Source organism: Hibiscus syriacus, unplaced genomic scaffold (genome assembly GCF_006381635.1).
Source record: "Hibiscus syriacus cultivar Baekdansim isolate YM2019G1 unplaced genomic scaffold, ASM638163v2 tig00116997_pilon, whole genome shotgun sequence".
Lineage (NCBI taxonomy): Eukaryota > Viridiplantae > Streptophyta > Magnoliopsida > Malvales > Malvaceae > Hibiscus > Hibiscus syriacus.
The window spans coordinates 1,013,273-1,026,271 of record NW_024063513.1 but is presented as its reverse complement, the minus strand read 5'-3'; the positions used below and the strand labels follow the sequence as shown (position 1 = coordinate 1,026,271).

The window sequence follows — 12,999 nt, the reverse complement described above, 5'->3', positions numbered from 1 at the left end:
ACCTCCTAGCCGCATCTCACCAATCCTCTTTCCCTCTCTCAGCCTCTCTGAACCGACCCTAAACCCTTTCGAAAACAAAGAACCAATGTTCTCAACCATTCCTCCTTCCCATTCTCTCTTCAAACGGTGATGCCAAGAGACTCTAACGGTAAAGACACATACGACAAGTAAACTCCATACTCTCTCGTTTTGTCTCCAAACCTGAAACGAACCCTAGAAAGCCCCCCAAATAAACCTCTAATCGTCTTACTATGCTTCGGTTCCCAGATTTTTAAATATGAATACAACTCCGATGGAAGCTACCCTAAGCCTACGAGAGATCGACTCTCTAATTCTTCTCTAACGCTTGACCCCGAAGACCAAAGACGAAACCACCAAGACTCTATCGTCATCCACAACTAAGGTAATTTTCTAATTTCTTTCTCTGTTATTCTTATTTTCTCGGTTTCAAAAGAAAATTAAAGAACCATACATAGCATTATTTTCGAGAGAAAAAAAACAAAATGAAGCATAACTTACAAATTGATGGTATTGCTTTCGAAAAAATAGAATAGGAAAGATCCTGATTACACCGTTCGATCTCTGAATCCCTTTGAAAACTTCTCTTTCCCGTTGTTGTATTGCTATGCACTTTGGATGATGATTGATGATTTGTTATTGTATTTTTGTTTTGCTGCTTGAAACCTTGTTGATTCAGATGGCTCTCGTTTTTCTACTTTGCTGCTTCTTAGCAAGTTTTCAAACCTCTTTCGTTTTTTTTTGAATTGATGAAGATACAAATTTTTTTGAATGTTCTGGAGAGAGTTTACAATACGCTCCCCTCTTCTTTTTTTCTTGTCTCTAAAAATTCTCTGTCCTCCTTCGTTTTTAGTTTCCAGTAGTTGATATCCCTCCAAAAACTGACTCTTTACAGTTTTTAGTTGTTCAAGTAGCTTGCTCCTCTCCACTACCGATAATGGCTCCTGATTCTTGTTAACTTCTTTCTCCCCTTTGTTAACTTCTAACCACTTTGTTTTTCAGGATTCACGCGGACTGGAATCTATTTCTGCTGGGTCATTGGACTTAATTTGGGCTCCCACTGCTTTGGGTTCTTCTTTAAGCCTAGCCCTGGACAAAACCGAGCATCTACATCGAGTTAAAGGTGGATTTCAACTCCCAAAACCGAGTTGGATTTGAAACGGGTGAAAGGTGAAAGGGTATACTACTTGGGTCAAAATCAGTTTGACCAAAAATTCGATCCAATCCATTCTATATTCATCCCTAAATATTATCATTTAAACAATAGTATTGCAAACCATGACTACAAATTATGGCTTAAGCCAACTTCTTTTAATAGTATTGCATATATTGTAATTTGAACATAAATTTATTAGATTAATTGAATAAATTTTCGCAATCAGATGAATATAAGTTTTATAATAAATTTTTAGAAGAAGATATAGTAAGATGCCAGAAGAATTTAAGATATTTCGTGCAGTTATTTAAATAGCTTCAACACTATTTTGCACAAATTTAAAGACAACCGAAATGGTCATTAGTACTTAAAAAATATTGTTGGAGCATATAATTATATGATCGATTCAAGCAAGAAATTTAAAAGTGCCAACTTTGAGGGGGATGAAATGAATGAGACTACGTACTTCTTCCAAGAGGATCTGCACCCTGGTAAGATGGTCAAGTTACCAATACTCACCAAGGAGAGGGACTCCGCTACTTTTTTAACTCGACAAGTTGCAGATTCGATACCCTTTTCGACCGAAAAATTCTCCGAAGTCTTAAACTACTTCTCTATCGAGTCCAAATTGATGGAAGCTGATGCTATGAAGCAGACAATTAAAAGGTGCCAGAGGGAAGTCGTGCAGGGTGAACGAATGTTCTGTGCTACTTCATTCGAGTGTTTCAATGCTTGGGAAGAATATCCAGCTGCTGGCTAATGAGCTCGAGAAAGAAACGGATGAGCCGGTGTTTACTATCGGGAGGGGAATACAAAACATGGGAGAGGAAGAGCTTGTTTGTCACAAGATGATGTATCCATATGCTGTGGCTTTATGCCATTCGATTGACGGAACCGTGGTGTACAAAGTTCTGTTGGTCGGAAACGATGGGACGAAAGCTACAGCTTTATCTATTTGCCACAGAGATACATCAGCTTGGAGCCCAATCACCCTGCTTTTCAGATCCTAAATATTAAACCAGGAACTGTCCCCATATGCCCTTTCGTTATCCGAGATACTCTTGCCTGGGTTCGGAAGTGAGCTACAAACCCGAAATGGTGCCTTAAAATATCACATAATTTCGAATAAATTGCTTGTCTTTATGAATCCCGGTATTTTCCAACTTTTGAAGTATATCTTCGCCAATAATCATGTTATGCTTACTTGGAAAGCTTCTGTAATAGAATCTTGCATGTTCTATATGTGTTATAAACTTGTGTTCTCTTTCATCTTCTCTGGCAGGCTATATTGCACTCTGATATAGAGAATTTGCGTTCGAATGTTGAAGATAAAATGATTGGAGACAACCATAAACCCTGAAAATGATTAATTTTCATAAACAGTAAGATGAATATGTATTGAAATCCTAAATACAAAGACATTTAAATAAACATGCCGTACTAATTGTGTTGAAGTGTTTAAACATAAAGATTACATCTGAGTAGGAAATTAAATTATCAATTCCAAAAATAAAACTGCAATAAAATGAAACAATCAAGTCCAGAAAGAAGGGGAAAGTATAGCAAAAAAATGATATATTCTTAGTCGAATGTCAGCCGGAGATGTAGAAACTGCAAAAAAAAAATGTTCTTCATAATGTCTGTACATTTACTCGACTTCCTTTATGAACAAGCAATTTCATTGAACCGAAAGGCCATCCAGGCTTAAAACATGGACTTCATTATTTCAAAGTTTAGAAACCATTCACAAACTGTGAGAAAAACCCTCAAAAAAGAGAAGAAAAAAAGAATTGCTCTTTAGGTACTGGCATTACCCAGAATTTGCATTGATGCTTTCAACCATATGGCATTACCTCCTGGAAGATCAAATAGTTATAGGGAGTGAGTGGTTGATGTAGATTCCTTTCTGCCGAGTTCCTACAAAGATCGGAATCTCCTAGAAATCATCATTTAACTTGATCAGATATCTCGAGATTGTCAACACGTGGCCCACAACTGTCAAAAGAATCTGTTAGAACGAGTGGTTTTAGACCCTTTGGAGCTCGAGTAGCCAAATGATCTCCTGGCATCCCTCCGTGATTGCATACCACTGCTTTTATCGAACGAATAACTATAACCATCTGCAGCTGCTCTGGATGTACGTGCAAAATGTTTCTTCTGCAAGTTCCTTGTCTCTTCTTCAGAGTCATACCTTGAGCGCTGCAGAAAGACAATGTTGCAAGATAAATACCATATTTGCCAAGAATAACATATACCATAATAAATAAAGTTATTATAATGCTCCTCAAAAATTCGAAGAGGATAACATATACCTTGGTAGGGTCTGAAAGTACTGCATATGCTTCTCCAATTATCTTAAATAGTTTGTCAGCATCCTTATAGGCTTCTTCTCTTATCTCCTTCCAGATTTTATCGTCTCCATTTTCAGTTCTTACCAGGGATTGAACAGCCTACATGTGTAAAAAACCTGTCAGATCACCACCAAAATTCTAAAAATATGCGTATAGCAGCAGATATAAGAAACCTTGTCAGGATGATGCCTAAGAGCAGCTTTCCGATATGCCTTCTTTATTTCTGCTGGTGAAGCAGATGGTTCAATCCCCCTGCCATTACAGTAAAAATAACATACATGGTTATAGATGAATGGAAAGTCTTAAACCGCTTTCACGAAATCTAAAATTTACTACCCACACAATTATATTAGAAAGGTTTAAGGTTTAAGGTAAAAAGCTAACAAAGTATTTAATATTAAGCCAAAGAAGAAAGTAGCATCAAGATCCAAGTACATAAGAAACTCACAAGATGAGATAGAAATCCAAAGGCACTTCCTTTTTGCTTTCTTCCTCAATTTCAGAAAGCCACGAACGAGCATGTCTAGTATCGTTTGCCAAGTTAACAGATCTTTCAGATAATCCAGTTTGATTGGTCTTCATCTCCGTTTGCTTCATGAGAATAGAAAGAAGTCTTTCAAGATCACTATTTGCTTTCCCATAATCTCTAATCTTCTCATATAATGTGGCACGTCTAGAAAGTGCCTGCAAAGAAAATTTTAAAATGATCTATAAATTTCACAATAAATCTAAACATTTATGTTGACTTTGGTTCAAGCACGCATCCTACACAGTATAAAACCAAGAAATTCCCCTAGAAGGTGATAGGAAGCCAAAAAATGTATTGAAAGTGGATAAACACACAACAAAGGCTGCGCCTGAGGCTCCAATCATTCAGAAAGCAATATTTTCCACCAGTGAATACTTGCAATAGATATCTAAAAAGAAAATAATAAAATGTACTCCCAAAGTCCAGAATTCATACAATCATTTTATGTTGCTGCCTACTTTTGAGATCCGTACAACACAATACTAAGCCAAACTTATCAGGCATACATGAGAACTACTGGAAAAAATAATTGTTGTTAATGAGAAAGAGAACAAGGAACTCCCCATTTTAACCAGCAAATTAAAAATAACTTTCTAGTAAAGGCGTTTGGTTTATGCATTTTCTATGTCCTTTGCATTCAGCATTTATAGTTTTCTTTTTTTCTTTTGTTCATATTCAACATTTATAGTTTATTGCACCTTTCAGTAACATTTTATGTGCCAACCACTGCTGCTTAGAACAGAATAAACAATAGGCTGATAAGCAAGAATCGTCTGCTTGTCAATACAATGATAAAATTATCCAGGCAGTCCAACAAATTGAGCTTGTGCATATGCTTAGTAGCTATTAGATGACTTCATTCACTCTTTCTCCCTTTGGAGGTATTTTTCAGTTAGATTAACCAATTTTATTTAGAATACACAATGGACTGACTGATTCAATCTCTCCAACCACTTCCTCCGATAGAAAATCATATGAACAGGTAAGAGAACAAAGATAAATCAGTTTGCAGGAAAAAAAAACCTTCAAATAATTGCCATCAAGTGCTATGGCGAGGCTGCAATCAGCAATAGCATCAGTGACTTGGCCCAGTGCTTTGTATGCAGCAGCACGATTGCAAAAACAAATAGCTGCAAAAGGATGTGACTCTACATTGCAAGATAAAGCCGCAGTATAATGTTCAACAGCTTCCAAGTGTTTGCCTGATTGAAATGCTTCATTCCCAGCAGCCTGCAGAAGAAAGAAATAATTGCATTGGTAACAAAGCTTTTATCTATTCCCCCACTAAAACATATCATACTTCTGAAAGAAACAAAGAAAAATTGATACTGGTTTCTACTAATCATTTAGGTGGTGTTACAACTTTTCAGTCCCAGGATTCAATCTTAATTATAATTTAATGTATAATTAAGAAATAATTTACTTTTTAGTATATATTAATCTTAATTATATTTTATTATTGAATTAATGTATTCAATTATAATAAACTTGTTAATAAAATGATATATTTCAGTGGAAATAACGTGTAGAGTAATGTTTGCATGAGGTCCAGGGTTCTATCCCTGTGTTTAACCTCTTCCCACTTCCTCCTTTAAATTAATCTAATTGATTGTACTGGAAATATATATTATATTATATAATTAAAAAAATTTAGACCACATATACCACATGGTCAACCAAAAACCGCCTTGACCCAATCCCAACCTTTTGATTTAAAACCTGATTCTCAAGTTAAAAAGCATATCTAGGAAATACCTTATGGCTTAAGAGCTCACGTACAGTAGCAGCCAATGGAATTGATGATTCCAAACTGTTTCTTCCATCTCTGGACAGACTCAAAATGTGCAATAATCAATGTACTTCATGGCATAAATCAGAATATTTTGAAAGACAATGGTGGTTTTTACCTATTTGTAGTGGATAGCAATTCCTCTTGCTTCTCCAGAAAAGCAATAGCCTCTTCAAGCTTTCCTAGATGAAAGTAAGATTTGAATATCAGGTGACATCGCCAAATTCTAAAGGTAGGGTCCTTCGAGAAGCCAGAACTCTCTGGATTTGCCGGTTGCTCATTGACATCTAATGAAGGAGAATTCTTTTCAGCAGAATCAAATGTCTGCTCACACAGCTGAATTACATCTTCATATTTGCCTAGCTGTCAGATTGCAAAAATGTTGTTATGACTCCAACAATCTTCCAGTTGTGTAACGTATGCTGAAATAACAATAAACCACCTACTTCCAGAAGTTCACATTTAGAGAAGCATATATCAAAAAAATTACACTTACAATTAAAAAAGCCTCTGCTTTCATTTCAAGTAATTGATCTGAAACCACGCTTATTTGCAAGGCCTCAGCAATTACTTCCAAAGCAGTCTCTACATTTTCAGACATTTTGCTTTGCAAAAGTAGAGCCAGGTGATGCATGCATTCAGACGATTTCTGCCAAATAAGAAACCACTAATCAGCCAAATTACCATCACCGCAAATAAACCCAGCATAGTGAAGCTGAAAAATGAATAAATTCAGAAAAGCTGGAGAGGGTGGCTATCAAAGCAATCATACACCTTCCACCAACTAACGATATAAAAGAAAAAATGTAAACCCCTTCCACCACCACGTACATTTGCACATGCACAGACCCATAGACACGGAAATTCTTTTTTTAGGATGACATTGCAAGAAACTTAAATTCAGACATGAGGTTCCATGGCATAGCAAATAGCAATTAAACTTCTCAAAAACGACATATAGACACAAAGTGAATTAATTTATCCATGCAATTTAATAGATAAGAGCAAGTGGTCCACCAAGAATTAATCTAACTCTTAGGTGCATTATCATGACTTTAAACTTGTCCACCAATTAGAGCAAGTGGTGGATCATTAAAATTCCTTTAGTAACCAACCACCTTTTTCATTTTCGAGCATCACTTCTGCTCCAGTAGCTGTTTGTTGATATTACTTTCACCCATCAATTGTAATAGAAATATATATGATTTTCAGGACAAAAGGTTGAAACTAGAAAGTATCAAGCTCTGAAACTTGTATGAATGAATTCAACTCCTTAAAGCCTAAAGACAACATTTAGGACTCATTTGCAAAAGGGCAACAATTATTTGATTACTAACAGCTTGTTATTTCTCGTATAATCAATCAGACAGTCATAATCAACAGATAGCAATCACATACTATGAGAAGGTCAGGATCATGTTCTTGATCAAGTTCATAAACTTTGTTCTCATGTAGTTTAAGATCCTAACTGGTGGAAAACCCAAACTAAATTGATCATGTTTCTTAGGCTTCAAAAGTCCATTGCAAATACAAACTAAAAGATGCCTGCAGCCATAATTCAAAGATGATATGCTACTCAGCAACATAATCTCAAATGAGGACAAGATGCATTATTCAGTAGGAACTTTTGCAAAATTAATTGATCTTTGCGGAGAAAAAGAATAAATTGTAAATAGAAACTAATGTTATAATTAACTCAAACCAGTACCAAATGAACTTGAATAAAAGAAGAACAATAATATACTAGCTCCTCCCAAATAATAATCAGCACCTGAGCCTTTTGTAGGCCATCAGAGGCTTCTACTGCAACTTTTCGGTCCACACAAACATCAGTTCCAGATTGTAAGCACTTCCTGAAATAGCGCATCGCATTCTCAACTTCTCCAAGGGCAAGGTAGCAACTTGAAGGAAAGAAATATAGAAGAAGCAAGTTAGGAGAGATAATGGAAAGCCGATAGAAATGAGAGTCCAACTAATATCAAAGCATTGACATGAAAACTGATACCAAAATCAATATCCTAACAACCGGATAAGATCATAAGAATGAGGAGAGATATTAACTCTAAAAGAGAGCAGTTATAAAAAATGGTAAACATAATTGGTAATTTAACTGATAGAAATAACACATATTAAGCACTACACAAAAGTCATCAAATGGAAGTGCTAAGATTTGAAATTGGCATCAGAGCTGCATCTATGGGCAATTTGAAACAAATGCCTGTAAATCATCATGCATGATGCAACAAATCTTCGAAAAGAGAAAAATAATTTTCAGTCTTCAATAAGCCTGGTATATAAAGGAATTTATAGAGTTCTAGGATAAACACATAGGATCCTGGAAAATGAGATAGCTCAAATAAAGAAAATGAAACAAATGTAGAGCCTTACTTTGCTGCTCTAAGTTGAACCCTCAAAAGTTGGGATCTATTGAGATGGCCATCATACAATCTCCTAGTGCATCTCTCATTCTTCCAAGAGACATGTGTGTGGCTGCAAGGTTGCTATAGCACAACATCAATGCACGAAGACAGCTTCTAGATTTCTCACCTGCGGGAATACAACTTATCCCTTGCATATAATATTCCTCAGCTTTAGATGAATCCCCATTTGCATAGGCTTGATTTCCCCTGGTACATATCAGTACAAAAATGTATTCATCGTGGAAGGGAAATCAAGTGCAAACAGAGGTCGCATCATCAAATTACAAGATGGCAAAACAAGATCTATAAGAAAATAAATCTACTTGAAAAGTATATGTTTTAAAAGAATAAAGGTCAATTATCAAATTCTAACTAATAATAACCTTAACCGCCACTTTTCACACAATTCCATAGCTGCACTGTTTGAACTGCTCAAATTAGGCTCACATTTAACCTCAGGTCCTTTTTCCACCCTGGAATTTCCTTCAACCTTGCTTTGCATTGTAGAAACTTCAACTTTCAGGTCTTGCCTAGAGGATATATGCAATGAAGAACTTTTAGCCAAATTCTTTTTTTTGTGGTGACGACTTGGTGGTGGATGTTGACTTTTATCGGAAGGACATGCAGCAAAGGTGAAGTCAAAGCCACTTATATGTTCCAAGTTAGAAGGGGAACTAAAGAACATCTGGCCATCACTATCTTGCCTGTCAATACTTGTTCTTGAACTGACTTCAGTTTCAGCTGATCTAAGGGCAATATCACTGTTATGATTAATATCCTCGGCTGCAACTGCAAAGATCTCAGTTTTGGACCCATGCACATGATCTTGGGTAGCTTCAGCCGCAATACCATCAAAAACATTTCCAGAACCCTCCTCTTTTAGTTCGTCTTTCACCCTACCATCTTTTATATTCATATACTGTGCTGTAGCAACAAGATCCCCATATATTGCATTACGTGTAACTGCCGACTGTGTATCACTGAAGTCATCTTTGTTATCAAGACTGAAAGACTCCTCTGAAGTTACAGAATGTTCTCTTGAACAACGAGCACTAGTTTTACTCGAAACAAAATCTGGTCCATGCCACAGCTGGACAGGTTTAGGCTGTTTCGACTTACCCTTCTTTTTCTTGACATTTGTGCTTGTACCAACTTCTCTTTTTGCACCGAATTCCAAATTTTATTTAAGCCAAAGGCTCTATTTGACTGTGAATTTGGTGTTTTGAATTCTACAAAGGGTGTTTCTGTAGCATCTTTTTTGGTTGTAAAACAAAACTCATCCTTGTTTCCTGGTTTATCAGAAGTCATGCCAAAGGTATTTGAACCAGTCTGGAAAGGCAAGGTGTTAGACGAAAATATTGTTGACGCTGTCGCTCCACCAGGTCTAATATCAGTTTTTGGTTTATCCATATGAGCTTTAGTTGTGGCCGCCTGGAAAGTAAATCCCCCGTCTGTTTGACCAGTAGAATCTCCCATTGTACTCCCCATATTCAGCTTCATCTCGCTTCCAGCAGACAATACCTTATCTCTTTTCAAACCAAGATGACCAGAGCTTTCACAACTCTCCTTGGTGCTATTATCATCAAACCCCTTTATGTTCAAATTCTTAACCCCATCACTAAGCGAGTCGGACACGCTTCGAACCAAATTATTACCTTTTCCAGCCCTAAATACAAAATCCTTTTTAGCTCCATCGTCAACATCGTTGCCTGTAATATTCAATTTGCTCTGGAACTCGTACCGAAGTTTTTCAGTTTCCACACCAATACCAATAAAACTACCTACATTGTCATCATTATTATTACTCCAATCACCTTTTGAACCATAGTTCTCAATGTTCACCTTCGTTATATCATTTGTGAGCTTGGAAAATAAATTCCCACCCAAGTCACTCCCACCAGAAAGGCTAGGGTGTCGCAACAGATTAAAACCGGAGCCTGTCCGGTTTTCTAACTTGCCTGAAGATTTCGAATTATGGGAATTCGATTGCTTTTTACTTTTGGCAGGCTTTGGCCTTGGAAGGCCTCCCGATGACCGTTGTATAGAAGGCGAATTGAAACTAAAATTGGGATTATTCGGGGTCGATTTGGAAAACCCAGAACTAAGATCACCTCCAAAACCAAAACTAGAAGATGAGTTCATTTTCTCCCGTGAAAACTTATTATATTGAACAAAAATAAACAGAGAAAGACCCAAAAGTATTAACCGTAAAAGGAACAAACGAAGCCTGAGCCATGGGGGTTGAACAAGAGGAGGAAAAAAGAAGCTCCTCTAGGCTCTAGCGACGCCGGCGTCATCAAATCAAACGGCTGCCAATGTGATTGGATTGAAAATCTGATACCCTGATTGATCAAAAGTTGGCAGACGGTGAGGTTCTTTTCTTTTTCTTCTTCTTTTTAATTCTTTGAATGATCAAAACGAAATGTAGATAAGCGTCTGGTTTTAGGGGTGACAATTAAAATGAAACATAGATCAACAATGCAAATTCCGGAGAAAAAGAGGGTTTTATCCCACAGCTTTTTGAAGGTGGTTTCTTTTTACCTCTTAATGTCGCTTTAAAAAGGCATCCTTTTCTTTCTGTTTATTTTTATTTAAAATTTTATATATTGAGCTTTGATTTTCTGGAAATAGACAAATTACAACTGCCATGTTTTTACTTTGGATGAAAATACGTTTAATTTAATATATGTTTCACTAAATTGCCAATTATTTGATACTCTCATCCTGTTATGTGAATATTCTGTTTCTATCTTTTTCTGAACGAATAATCTTCTTTGATCTTTTATCCAAAATAATATTATCATTGTTTTCATCCTTCTCATTTATTAAATTTTAAATTTTGATTAATTAAGATTTTCTATATACGCTCATGTAGTCATGTTTACAATTGAAAAACGGATATGATCAAGTACGATGAAATCTAGTTTTAAATGTTGGAATCGATCAAGGGTATAGTACACTTCCGATCCTTTTTATTTTTGATCCAATTTTATTTTAGTCATTGATTTTAAGAAAATAATATTTAATCATTTATATTATCGACTTATTACACTTTGATCACTTAATTGTTAACTCTCGGTAGTTCGATCGTATACACATTAGTAAAACAAGTTTATTTTTTAATTTAATCCCTGATCTTTCATTATTATTTTTTTGCACTCTTCAAATAAAAACTCCAAAAAAATTCTTCCTTGAAATCATTTTTCTCTATCCTAACTCTCATTTGTGTTGTCGTTGTTGTCATTGGACCCCCAACATGTCGTGATCACCCATTATACTTGTCGCACCCTAACTACTTATGAACATCAATCTCCAACCGAGATTCTAATCCGAACATCAATCTTTTAATTTCATTCATCAAATAACTTAAGTATTTAAATGATACCAATCAACTCACATGTCATTAATATTTGACGAAGAAACTAATATGTCAGATAAAAAATCGATATAATAATACATTTGGTATTTATTAATTACTCATTCTATCAATTTGATCATAAAAATAATTTAACAAGAGTCCCTTTCAATTTAATTTTCTCAAATTGATTAAATTATATTAAAATTAAAACTAAACTGATAGAATATGTAAGTAATTATGATCAAATGTGTAATTATATACTAATTTTATTTTATTTTTTCATTAATCTAGAGTGATTACAAGTGGTAACATATGCTTTAAAGGATCTCAATCATTTGACAATGAACGTTCAAATATCCCACAATCACTATTGCTCGAACCTGAAACCTCTAAAGATGACAATCATCCCTTTAACCATTGATGTTGTTTGATTCGTGAACAAATTTTGTTAATTACAGCATCAACTACTCCATCAAATATTAACATCATATAACTTGATTATCATAATTCAAAAAAATAAACAATTTAATCGATAAAATTAAAATATGATCAATTAAATTAAAATCTTCTCACAATTAAGTGATCATCCATATAATTTATCAAAAAAAAAATAATTTGTATGAAATGAAATATAACTGATTAAAAAAAATAACAGTGTATACACATGTAGCGCGGAAGAAGAAACTAATATGTACAAAATTGAGTACCCTCGAGTAAAGCAATAGAATATTCAAGTTCGAATTATTTGCGCTGCATTTGATTTCTGAAACTATATAAAAACAAGAAGGAGAAGAAGAGAAACACTGAATAACTCGTATGTCTCTACAGAAATCAGCATCGAGATTCAAGAGGTAAGCACCTCAGTTTTGCTATAATTTCCAAATATCATTTCTAGAAATTGTTGGTTTCGTTCCACAAAAGCGTCAAGCATGTTTGAATAATTTCATGCTAAGCCAATGGAAATATATAGCAATCACAATTATGGGGAGTGTTAAAGGCACCAAATAACAGTAATACCTGCTCAAATAAAGGGAACCCAAATTTAACAAATTCATATATGTAGCGAGAAATCAATGGTTAAACATCATTAATCACTGGGAAAAAAAAGTGGCAACAGAAAAGAAAATCTATAACAAAAAGGAAAACGAGAAATTTCCAAGGCTAATGATTTAGCGTTGGGAAGTGATCGAATCGCAGGACTATCCGTATCCGCAACAACACTATATATTACCAGGAGACCCTAAGATAAAGAAGATAAAGAAGAAGAGAGAACAGAAATCACCTGTCGTTTCGGATGGCATCGATTAGAGGGTAATTCGAGGGCGGAAGAAGCTTCGACATAACTGCTGCGAAGAGAAATCCAGGCAAAAGAAGGGTT

The 12,999-nt window shown here is 35.3% G+C and overlaps 1 pseudogene; it reads right to left on the bottom strand.

Annotated features, from left to right (window-relative positions):
* Nucleotides 1–2,878: 2,878 nt before the first annotated feature.
* Nucleotides 2,879–9,200, bottom strand: LOC120194414 (annotated as a pseudogene).
* Between the last annotated feature and the right edge of the window lie 3,799 nt (nucleotides 9,201–12,999).